The 12,259-nt window shown below is 37.5% G+C and overlaps 1 pseudogene; it reads left to right on the top strand.

Moving 5' to 3' along the window:
• LOC110256344 overlaps positions 1–11,969 on the top strand; it is a 73,793-nt pseudogene extending 61,824 nt beyond the window's left edge.

Raw genomic sequence — 12,259 nt, 5'->3', positions numbered from 1 at the left:
AAGATTGAGCGCTTGAGATCCAAGATACATGAAATGACAGATGTCACGTGATTAATGAATTGCATTTATCAGTGTTAAAGAGAGCACATGTATGAGGGAGGAGGGGGAGCTGCCTGTACAACTGTACCTGCGATGGCAGCTCTAGCAGGTCACAGCTCTACAGAAAGAGAAAAAGAAAGACCAGAATACATGTGATCTCACATCACTCATATGCATAAACACCCACAAACCACCCTTGTACTCATTCTCATTTATCTTTTATTATTCCTTCCACGTGAGGTATTCTTCATTCCTTTCTGTTCATGTTCAAAAAGCTAAAAATCCTTGAAGCCTTATATAAAATGGAATCTCCTTCTTCAGTATTGCTGGGTTATCCCAAGTGGATGAATTACTGTTGCTGTTCTAGTTCCCTTTACTGGCTTTATAATTCACATTAGTATCTAATTAATTGAACTTTTTACACAACCAACTTTTACCACTAAATTGTGAAATGTTATTCCTTTCTTCAACCTTTAACATTGTTTATGAACATAATAGGAGCTGAATAAATATTTGCTAGCTAAAAATTTGGTTTGGATGTTTTAGTAAATTTAAGAAAATAAGAATCTAAAAATTGAAATTATTTAAATTCAAAGTAAAGATTCTATTGTGATTCTTTCCCATTTAAGTATTAGCATCCACGGATAGTTCTCCCCATTACACTTAAACTACTTTGTCATTTCATTTTCTTAGGTTTCAGAGGACAAAATTGTACCAAGAGTTAGAAACTTACCCTAGATTATGTAGTATTTTAAGGTGATAGCCCAATAGTGCTTCTGAATTTTGTTTGAACACTAACCTCTGCTCTTTTCCTTGAGAGATGCCAACATACATTTGTCAATGACATTTCTTTGCATGCAGTTAAGTCTAACTCAGTAATTTCTTTCTTGAAACCTACTCTACCCATATCTAAGGGGGGAGGGGTAGAAGGAATTTTTAAAAGAAAAACATGATATAGTCATCCCCAATTAGCTTTTAAAGTGAGGGGGTGGGTCTTAAGCATAGGAAATTTTTATTCAGTTGTAGAAGCAAAGCTGTGATAATCTATGCTAATAAATAATACAATAATTGGTTATAGTGCTTCAGAAATCATGACTTAACATTGTTAAAGCATTCTTGTGACAGAGACAACCATAAGCAAGAAGTAGTATAAGTCAATAAGAATAGTACTCAGATATTAGAATTAGAATTTTGCCTGAGCTCAGAGCCAGTTATGAGTACTCCTCAAACTTGACCAATTTTGGAGTTCATTGACTACTTATGAATTTGCCCTTTATCTTCTGTTACTGATCTGCTATGTTTTTCATATTTTTAGATTAATTTTTTGTCAAAGTTGTGGAAGATATAATTCACAGAGTTAGCAACAGCTAGCATCTACTTAGCACATTTTATGGGCCTTTCTGCTAGGTGATGTGTATTATTTTTATTTTTAAAAAATTTTATAGCATTTTTTATTACTCAGTTACATTTATAGTTGTACAATGATCATCACAACCAAATTTTATAGCATTTTCACCCCAAACCCCCAGTGCATCCCCCAACCCAGCAACCTGTCTCATTTGGAAAGTTTTTCAAAGTCTGTGAGTCAGTAGCTTTGTAGTATAGTCTGAAGTCAGGGAGCCTGATTCCTCTAGCTCCATTTTTCTTTCTCAGAATGGCTTTGGCTATTCTGGGTCTTTTGTGCTTCCAAACAAACTTTAAAATATTTTGCTCAAGTCCTGTGAAAAATGTCCTTGGTAAGTCGATGGGGAATACATTGAATCTGTAGATTGCCTTGGGTACTGTAGTCATTTTGCTGATATTGATTCTTCCAATCCAAGAGCATGGTATGTCTTTCCATCTGTTTGTGTCGTCTTTGATTTCTTTCACCAGCATCTTATAGTTTTCAGAGTATAGGTCTTTTGTCTCTTTAGGTAGGTTTATTTCTAACTATTTTATTCTTTTTGATGTGGTGGTACATGGGATTGCTTCCCTAATTTCTCTTTCTGATCTCTTGTTGTTAATATATAGAAATGCAGTTGATTTCTGTATATTAATTTTGTATCCTGTGATTTTGCCAAATTCATTGATAAGCTCTAAATTTTCTGGTAGCATCTTTAGGATTCTCTAGTTACAGTATCATGTCATCTACAAATAGTGATAGTTTTACTTCTTCCTTTCCAATTTGGACTCCTTTTATTTCCTTTTCTTCTCTGATTGCCGTGGCTAGGACTTTCAAAACAATGTTGAATAGTAGTGGCAAGAGCGGACATCCTTGTCTTGTTTCTGATCTCAGCGGGAATTCTTTCAGCTTTTCACCATTTAAAATGGTGTTAACATTGTATTTATCATATATGGCCTTTATTATGCTGAGATAGTTTGCTTCTATGCCTACTTTCTGAAGGATTTTTATCAGAAATGGGTATTGAATTTCTTCAAAGGCTTTTTCTGCATCTATTGAGAGGATCATATGGTTTTTATTCTTCAGTTTGTTAATGTGGTGTATCACACTGATGGATTTGTGGATATTGAAGAACCCTTGTATCCATGGGATAAATCCCACTTGATCATGATGTACAGTCCTTTTAATGTATCGTTGGATGCGGTTTGCTAGTATTTTGTTGAGGATTTTGCATTGATGTTCATCAGTGAAATTGGCCTTTGGTTTTCTTTTTTTGTGGAATCTTTGTCTGGTTTTGGTACCAGGGTGATGGTGGCCTCATAGAATGAGTTTGGGAGTATCCCTTCCTCTGCAATTTTTTGGAATAGTTTCAGAAGGAGAGGTGTTAGCTCTTCTCTAAATGTTTGATAGAATTCACCTGTGAAGCCCTCTGGTCCTGGACTTTTGCTTGTTGGAAGTTTTTTCATCACAGTTTCAATTTCAGCACTTGTGATTGGTCCATTCATCTTTTCTATTTCATCTTGGTTTATTCTTGGAAGATTGTACCTTTCTAAGAATTTGTCCATTTCTTCTAGGTTTTCCGTTTCATTGGCATATAGTTGCATATAGTGGTCTGTTATGATCCTTTGTATTTCTGTGATGTCTATTGTAACTTCTTTTTCATTTCTAATATTATTAATTTTTGCTCTCTGTCTTTTTTCCTTGATGAGTCTGGCTAAGGGCTTATCAATTTCATTGATCTCTTCAAAGAACCAGCTTTCGTTTCATTGATCTTTTCTATGCTTTTTCTTTGTTTCTATTTCATTTATTTCTGCTCTGATCTTTATGATTTCTTTCTTTTTTTCCATTTTTTTGTTTTTGTTTTTGTGTTTTGGGTTTTGTTGTTGTTGTTGTTGTTGTTTTGTCTTTTCCAGGGCTGCACTTGCAGCATATGGTGGTTCTAGGTTAGGGGTCTAATTGGAGCTGTTGCTGCCAGCCTACGCCAGAGCAACAGTAATGCCAGATCTGAGCTGCGTCTGTGACTTACACCACAGCTCACAACAATGCTGGATCCTTAACCTGAGCAAGGCCAGGGATCGAACCCACAACCTCATGGTTCCTAGTCGGTTTCATTAACCACTGAGCCACAAAGGTAATTCTGTATGATTTCTTTCCTTCTGCTAACTTTGGGTCTTGTCTGTTCTTCTCTCTCTAGCTGCTTTAGATGTAAAGTTAGCTTGTTTATTTGAGCTTTTTGTTGTTTCCTGAGGTAGGCTTGTATTGCTATAAACTTTCCTCTTAAAACGGCTTTTGCTGCATCCCATAGGTTTTGGAGTGTCATATCTTTGCTGTCATTTGCTTCTAGGTATTTTTTGATTTCCTCTTTGATTTCTTCAGTGATGCATTGGTTGTTTAGTAGCATGTTGTTGAGTCTCCACGTGTTTGTGATTTTTACAGTTTTTTTTCTTGTTGTTGATTTCCAGTTGTATAGCGTTGTGGTTGCCAAAGATGCTTGATATGATTTCAGTTTTCTTAAAGTTACTGAGGCTTGATTTGTGGCCCAGAATGTGATCAATCCTAGAGAATGTTCCATGTGCACTTGAGAAGAATGTGTATTCCATTACTTTTGGGTGGAATGTCCTATAACTATCTATTAAGTTCATCTGGTGTAATGCTTCATTCAGGGCCTGTGTTTCCTTATTGATCTTCTGTCTGGATGATCTGTCCTTTGCTGTAAGTGGGGTATTAACGTCCCCCGCTATGATTGTTATTGTTGATTTGTCCTTTTAAGGTTGTTAGCAGTTGCCTTATATATTGCAGTGATCCTATGTTGGTTGCATATGTATTTACAATCGTTATATCATCTTCTTGGATTGATCCTTTGATCATTATATAATGTCCTTCTTTGTATGTTATAGTGCTCTTTATTTTAAGGTCTATTTTGTGTTATATGAGTATTGCTACTCCAGCTTTCTTTTGATTTTAATTTCCATGAAATATTTTCTTCCATCCTCTCCCTTTCAATTTGTACGTGTCCCTAGCAGTGAAGTGGGTCTCTTGAAGACAGCATATATAGGAATCTTGTTTTGGTATCCATTCAGACAGTCTATGTCCTTTGATTGGGCTGTTTAGTCCATTTACCTTTAAGGTAATTATTGATATGTATGTTCTTATTGCCATTTTATTAATTGCTTTGGATTTGTTTTTGTTGCTCTTTTTTCTTCCCTTCTTGTCTTGTTCTCATCTCTTGTGGTTTGATGGTTATCCTCAGTGTTGTACATGAGTTGATTTTTCTTATTTGTTTGTGTATCAGTTGTAGATTTCTGGTTTGCAGTTGCCCCAAAGTTTTGATATAGGAGTCTCTCTCTATATATATATGAGATTGTTTTAAGTTGTTGATCTTTTAATTGCAAGTGCATCTCCAGTGTCCTGCAGTTGTATTCTCTTCTTCTCATGATTTCTTATTTTTATATCATATTTGTGCATGGAAGATTTCCTATCTTTACTGTATATATGCCTCTACTAGTGAGCCTTGTCATTTGTGGTATTTTTTTTTTTCTGGTTTTGGCCTTTTCTTTTCTGCCTAGAGAAGTTCCTTTAGTATTTGTTGTAAAGCAGGTTTAGTGTTGCTGAATTCTCTTAGCTTTTGCTTATCTGTAAAGCTCTTGATTTCTCTTTCAAATCTGAATGAGAGCCTTGCTGGTTAAAGTAATCTTGGCTGGAGGTTTTTTCCTTTCATGTTATGACAAGTATATCATGACACTCCCTTTGGGCCTGCAGAGTTTTTGCTAAAACCTTATTGGGGTGCCCTTTCATGTTATTTGTTTTTTTCCCTAACTTTTTTTGATATTTTTTCTTTGTCTTTAATTTTGGTCAGTTTGATTAATATGTGCCTCAAGGTGTTCCTGCTTGGGTTTATTTTATATGATACTCATTGTGCTTCCTGGATTTGAGTGAGTGATTCCCTTCCCATGTTAGGAAAGTTTTCAGCTATTCTCTCTTCGAGTATTTTTTCTGTCCCTTTCTCTCTTCCTGTAATACGGATGTTGGTGCATTTAATGTTGTCCCAGAGTTCTCCAAGGCTCTCTTCATTTATTTTCAATCTGTTTTCTCTTTTCTGTTCCACATCCATGATTTCCACTAGTCCGTCCTCCACTTCACTTATTTGTTCTTCTGCCTCCTGTATTCTGCTGTTTGTTGCCTCTAATGAATTTTTTGTTTCAGTTATTATATTTTGTATCTCTGCTTGCATAAGTTTTAAATCTTGTATTTCTTTGCACAGTGTTTCTTGTAAATTATACATCTTTGCCTCCAATTTATTTCCACTGTCTTGCATCATCTTCAGCATCATCAGTCTAAAGTCTTTTTCCTGGAGGCTGAGAATCTGAAGATCACTTATGTGTTGTTGTTGTTGTTGTTGTTGTTTCCTTACTCCCTTATCTGAGTTCTCTGCCTTTACATTTTTATGGGTTTTTTGATGTGGTCTTCTTTTTGCAGACAATAGAGTTGTAGCCTCTGTTACTTCCAAGGTTTACTGCCCTTGTGGCTGAAGTTGGTATGGGGGGCTTGCTTTAGGCTTCCTGATGGGAAGGATTGCCCACTGGTAGTGGGGGATGATTCCTATCCCTTTGGTGTGTGGTGCTTTGTCTCTGGATGTGATCAGAGGCAGCTGCATGCCTGGGGGGGGGGTGTCTTTAGACAGCCTGTTTACAGATGGGTGGTGCCGTGATCCTACTTGGATTATTGTTTGGCCTAGGGCTTCTCAGCACGATGGGTGGGGCCTGACTTTTTCAAAATGGCCACCCCCAGAAGTCCACATGCTGATGAATATTCCCAAGAGCTTTTCTTCCAATGTCCTTCCTCCACAACAAGCCACAGTCACCCCTTATTTTCCCAGGAGATGCTCTAAGAACTGCAGTCAGGTCTGACCCAGATTCCCATTGAGCCTCTGCTTTGCTACAGGACCCAGAACACACAAATTCCTGCCTGTGCCTTTCAAGAATGGGGTCTCCATTTCTTCCAGTCCCATGGAGCTCCTTAACTCAAGCTCCACTGGCCTTCAATTCCAGATGCTCTGGGGGTTCTTTCTCCTAATGCCAGATCCACAGGTGTGGGGACCCAATGTGGAGCTCAGAACTCTCATTCCTGTAGGTGAGTCTCTATGATACAGTTACTTTCAAGCCTGTGGGCTTCCCACCCAGTGGGTATGTGGTTGCTTATATTGCATAATCGCCCATCCTCCCTCTTGATGTGGCCTCCTCTTTGTGTTCTGGAGTGGGATATCTTTTTAAAAGTTTACAGTCCATTTGGCTGAAGGTTGTTTAGCATTTGGTTGTAATTCTGTTGTTTTTATAAGAGAAGGTGAGCTCCAGTCCTTTATTCCCTCATCTTAATCCTGTCTCCTAGGTGATGTGCATTATTTTTATAGTTATCCTGACTTAAAGGAAAATATCGTTTACATTTTGTAAATTAAGATAATTATCAGTTTAAAAATGTAAAAAATGGGCATCAAGGTGTTAAGCTAATTTTGTCTAAGACACAGAACTGAGTTGTGAAAATGAAATTCATGCTACACCATGTTTAATTTGAAAGCATGCAGTCTTGACACTGTACTTCATGGAATTTAAAAGAGGGAGAGATTACCATTGTATGGGGATGACTAAAAAGATTTGTGAAAGAGATAGCATCACTGTCATCCTCCGAATGAAGAATGGCTCTTTGACAAGTAGATGGAATTTTGGGTGAAGGGAATATAATGGACAACTTACTGTACAACATTTGGAATATATTCGAGAAATGATGCACACCTCAATAATTCTAGGGGCAGCAAAGTGAGGTAAGACTTTCATAGAAATTCTTTGTAATCATTTTGTTTTCTTAATTAATTTTGTTCATGATGGGAAGTATTTGAAAATTTTGAGCAATAAGCAAAATGGTGATATAAAGGTTACTTTAAAATTTTGAAAGAGGTTATTAGAGATTTTGTTTTTCCTAGTATTAATTAGAAAGGTGTTAAAGAAAAACCCCACCTGATAGACATGGAAGGCAAAATCCTATTGAATATCAGCTAGGGTTACTCAGAGGGTGTCACTTAAAAGAGAAACAACTGGAACTGCTGAGGTGGTCTCCCTCAGTGAAGTAAGATGAAGGCACCCTTGAAGCTTCTGAAGGGGCCCCCACATACGTAGCTCTGGATTGGAAATGGTTATCATTTTCACTTTGTTTTAGAGCACCCAAATGCAGAAGTAGCTAGGAAATTGGCAAGGGAAGAAGGTCAAGGTTATAAGGTGGCAGTTGCTAAGCCCACATTGGTCTCATGATCTGGGAGGTAGCTGAGCAGAAGAACATGCATAGAATGGGCAGGTCATTTAGCTGTTTTAGCTCTTTGAGCTCACATTCTGTCTTTGGGCAATTGCTGGAGCATGTCTTCAAAAGCAGCCTGCTCAATGAGCTGCTATATACACTGCCAGCATTCACTTCCTGCTCTCAGCTAAGCATTTTATTATTCTCCTCACTTACCACTAGAGGTTGCCGCAGCAATCAGGAACTGCTTTGAGCCTGGAATAGTATTGCAGTCTAGTGTCTAGAGTTGCCCATTAAGCAGCCCTTCATCACTGCTATGACTGGTATTCTTATAACCAAGTCCTTTGAGAACCACCTTTGGCATTACTTTCTGTAGTATTAGGGGAAATGTGTACAGGTGATAATAGTAGACTATTTACTGTAAAAAAAAATATACCAAGCAAATGAAGATGGCTTCATGTAATTTTTATTTTCTTATGGTAGAGAAAGACCTCTGCTCTTCGTTCCTTCTGCTCTGGGAGCATAAATAAAATTGGAATTTACTTGCTGGTTCAAAGGAATTGTTGAATAAGCAACTATAGGCTTGTGAGTGGATATTAGAAGAAAAAAGAGGGGTAGAGATATTTTTGGATCATACATATCAGGCTGCCACGTAAAAGTAGACAGCTTTGCAGGACGCACAGACTACAGTGTGAGGGGGCTTTTAGAGTTGTGCACTGTACAACCTCGCCAAACACAAAGGGACTGTATGTCAAGGAGGGATGGTTCTATTCGAGGACATTTACTGCGAGAGAGAGTAGAGAGAAAGACTTTCAACAAATGCTCAAATTTAGAGGTAAATGGGAAAGGAAGGTAAGCTAGCAAGGGAAGGAAGAAGAAGTCAGAGGAACGCAACTGGTCCAGGAAGGTACAGTCGCCCTGGTCCATGTTTCTTCCTCAAAGTGATGTCCATAACTGCCCTCCTGTGATACTTTTCAAAGTGAAAGGAGTTTGTTGCCTTCTGTTCCTAATGTAAAGTCAGTCTCTCTCTGTATCTGTCTGTCTTTCTTTCTCTCTCTTTCACACTCACGCATATTAGTATTTGTCACTCTCTCTATCAGCTTTGTTGTCAGTTCAGATCAGTTTATCAGAGCTCAGTGATTTTTGACAACATACTATTTGCCCACAGAAGTGATTGTTCCCACTTAAACTAATGGTAGAAAACTTCATTTCCATTTCCATTCTGTATAAAACACTGATTTTTAAAGCCTGATCCTCCTCTGTGGAGTATATCAAACTTCTGAAATTTTATGAGGGACTATTTTGTAGTCATTCAATATTATCTCTATAAAGGAAAATAGATATTTAAAATTGTTTATTTATTTGTTTATATTTTCATTTTTTGCTTTTTAGGGCTGCACTGCAGCATATGGAAGTTCCCAGGCTAGGGGTCGAATCAGAGCTGTAACTGCCGGCCTACATCACAGCCACAGCAATACCAGATCCCAGCCGAGTCTACAACCTACACCACAGCTGGTGGTAATGCCTGCTCCTTAACCCACTGAGCAAGGCTAGGGATCAAACCTACATCCTCGTGGATACTAGTAGGGTTCGTTTCCACTGAGCCACAAAAGGAACTCCTGTTATCTTTATTTTAAAGTTTAAAACTATCCTATCAGCAACCAACAGCCATAATTTGATTCACTGTGTTGAGGTCTTTGGTCTAAAAGTTATATTTCAAAAACTTTGTCCTTAGGGACATTTTCTTTCCAAAGGAATGAAATAATTAGTTCCTAAGAAGTGACATAGCCACACATTGTCAATGTAATTAAATGTGCTGCTGCCAAAGTCAGCCAAGCCTCATTTCTGCCTGATGCCAGAGCCAACATATTTTTTGCTTTATTATTTTATAATCACCACTTAGAGAAGCTCAAGGAAGCTTCTTAAATCTCAGGAAAACTGTAAAATAAGACTGCTTACTATCCTGTCAGTGCCCCCAATATTAAACCATAGTAATTTAGTCCACCCCTACCACTTGCCTTTTGCAGCAATGTGCAATTACGTAGGAATTAATCTGCCTTCTTTAAAAAAAATCAGAAGAGAATTTTCTATGTCTTGGTCCTGTAATCAATGGTGATATAAAATAATGTGGATCATCAACAGTGAAAATCATATTTTATCAACATCTGTTTTTAGGCTAAACCCTAAGCGAATGGTGAATAGATTTTATTTGTTTATTCTTGGTTCCCTTTCATTCACCTTTATGCATCTCTTTTGTGGAGTGGAATATTTATTTGGGGCTGCACATGGCAGTGTTTTTCTCATTGCCTCTCCCTGGCATCAGACTTCACCTTCTTGATGACTGGATGGAATAGGAGGTATGACCAAGTAGTGCCTCCAATTACTGGACAACAGTGATTGTGATGAGTACTTGATCCAGGTATGTAGGGTTGCTGGATAAAATATAGGATTCCCACTTAATTTGAATTTTAGATAAATGATGACTAGGGCCTAAGTTATGGCATTTTTTCATAGTTGTAGAAATTTTGTCAGATATTGTATTTGTATTGATATAGAATTATCCTCAAGGAATACTATTGTTTACCTGAAGTTCAGTTTTAACTAGGTATCTTGTATCTTCACTAAATCTGGTAACCTTTTTCTCTCTCTCTTTAATGAATGCAGAAGAGAGTTTTTTTTTTTTTCCTGTTGGGGAAGTATGGAAGAAGATTTAAGACAATTAAAGATAGCCACTTGCCTTGATGAATAAGAGGGAAGAGTTTTGTTTTGTTTTGTTTTGTTTCTTTTTTCTTTTTAGGAAAGTAAGCCAAGTAGAGGGGTGCAGTATTTGAGAAGAGACAGTGGCCTCTGAGTTCCAGCTCCCATCTACTGGCCCCAGTTCTAAAGCTCTTTTTCTTATGCTATATGCAATCCCCAATATCTTTCCCAGGTATGGGAGTTAATAAATTACTTTTTCTTGCATGAGCAAGTGTGAGTTGGGTGCTATCACTTTTACCCAATTAATGGTTAAATTTTAAATAACCGATCACTCACAGTTGGGAAGCATATAGTTTTATCAATGAAACAGGAACATATTTGTTAGAGATAAGTTTTTAATTGGGATTGTTTAAAGGAACTCTATAGAATTGCACTGTCTTACATATGAGGAAGATATTGCTCTAGCTTGTGGCTTTAATGCTGTGTTTTTCTATGCACTGGTTGCCAATGACTGTGGCTCATGAGACATTAAAGTCTATTGGTACTCTTCTTCCTTCTCTCCTTTCCTCCTTTGAAGCTGAACGAAAAGCTGTATTGGATTCCTGGTTATTGCAACCAAAGTTACAGCACAATTACGTGGTGTTCATAATGGTCTGTTCACTGGACAAATAGATGCTGTGGGTACTCCTAAGCTACTTATAGAGTAACTTTTGATAGGGAGGGCCTTGAAACTCATACTGTCCCTGATTATGAAGTTCTTAGTAATGATTCTCATGAGACCATGCCAATTGCTGCCTTTGGACAAAAACAGCGGCCTTCTCAATTTTTTATGACTCCACCACGGTTACCTTATACTCCTCTCCAGTCATCAGTAACAGATAATGATCCTTTATTAAGACAGTCACCTTGGAGAAGTAAAATTTCTGGCTCTGACACTGAAACATTAGGTGGTTTTCCAGTAGAATTCCTTTCCCAAGTGACCAGATTATCAGAAATTCTCATGATTAAAAAGGAACATATCAAGAAATTAAGGGAAATGAACACAGAAGCAGAAAAACTGAATTCATATTCCATGCTGATTGGCATTGAATTTTAGCGGCGATATGCAATGATTGTTCTCGAGCTTGAACAACTGAACAGGAACCTAAACAAAGTTTTGCATAAGGTTCAATACAACTGCTATGAGCTTGCTCCAGACCAAGGGTTGCAGCCGGCAGATCAGCCGACAGATATGAGAGGAAGGTGTAAGGAAGAGGCACAGGAAATTGTTCGGCATGCAAATTCCTCAACAGGACAGCCCCGTGCAGAAAATGACAATCTGACAGACTTAATCTCCAGGCTTACAGCTATTTTATTATAAATTGAATGTCTAGCAGAAGGAGGAGACCTGAATTCCTTTGAATTCAAATCACTTACAGATTCATTAAATGATATCAAGAGTACAATAGATGCTTCTAATATCAGTTGCTTTCAGAATAATGTAGAAATTCATGTTGCACATATTCAGAGCAGCCTGAGCCAGATGGGAAACTTACGTGCCTTTGCAGCAAATAACACCAACAGAGACTGAGTAGAAGATGTAATTATTTCAACTGCATAGGACATTTGTTTTGAGAAGTTCTCTTGCTTTATGGAGGCTTCCAACACCAAATACCCTAACTGCTGGAAAAACAAGGGAAATTTAAATCTCCAAATAAGGAATTTCAATATACTGTACAGCTTCTTAAACCGGCATTGCTGACGAGCATTATATTTATTTTTCTTTTATTACTCAGCTGCAGTAGCACTTGTTTATGTTACATATGTTTATTAGCAAGTATTTTTAAACTGAAAATGTCTGAACATAATATAATTTCATGG

This window comes from Sus scrofa, chromosome 13, assembly GCF_000003025.6.
Source record: "Sus scrofa isolate TJ Tabasco breed Duroc chromosome 13, Sscrofa11.1, whole genome shotgun sequence".
NCBI classification, from domain to species: domain Eukaryota; kingdom Metazoa; phylum Chordata; class Mammalia; order Artiodactyla; family Suidae; genus Sus; species Sus scrofa.
Note: the sequence above shows the minus strand (reverse complement) of the source record. Positions and strands in the feature narration are given on the sequence as shown.